Below are 642 nucleotides of genomic sequence, written 5' to 3'. Positions count from 1 at the left end.
GCCTGAGGCAGGATGAGCCCTGTCCAAATCATCCCAGACAAATCCAGAACATAACTGCTTTAGTACAACTAAATCAATCCAGACACAGCACACAACACAACACCCAAACGTCCCATCTCCAAGGCAGGAGGTAACAGCCGGACACAGACCAAAGAAACCGTCAGTATGGACAATCCTGAGCAAAACTATAGCTGCCTTGACCCCCCAGGCAACAGCTCATGCTCAGTCTGCATCCTGGGGCTGCAGGGGAAGGGCAAAGGCATGGGCCCTTCTTGGTGACGTGCGTGGTTTCCATGCTACTATTTTCTCTTGTCTCTAGGAAGACCTGACTGCTCTGCAGGGTCCTCGTAGGGGCCGGAGAGCTGGGCTGAAAGCCCTTCCATATGTCTGGATGCTGAATCACCACAGGTTGAGGCAGGACAGCCTAATGTCCCTGCAAGTTGATGTTGGCGACCAGCATGGACAGCTAGAGACCCTCTGGGTAAATATTTGTGGGGAACACGGCACAGGGGACACAACGGTGGGAGTCTACTACAGACCTCCCACTCGAGGTCCTGAGCTTGACCAGGAGTTCGCCCGGGAACTGACTGAGGCCGCTTGCTCCAGGACCTTGGTTGTCATGGGTGACTTCAATTACCCGGA

Source organism: Crocodylus porosus, unplaced genomic scaffold (assembly GCF_001723895.1).
Source record: "Crocodylus porosus isolate Cpor-Errol unplaced genomic scaffold, CroPor_comp1, whole genome shotgun sequence".
In the NCBI taxonomy this organism is placed as follows: Eukaryota; Metazoa; Chordata; order Crocodylia; family Crocodylidae; genus Crocodylus; species Crocodylus porosus.
This window is presented reverse-complemented; position numbering follows the sequence as displayed.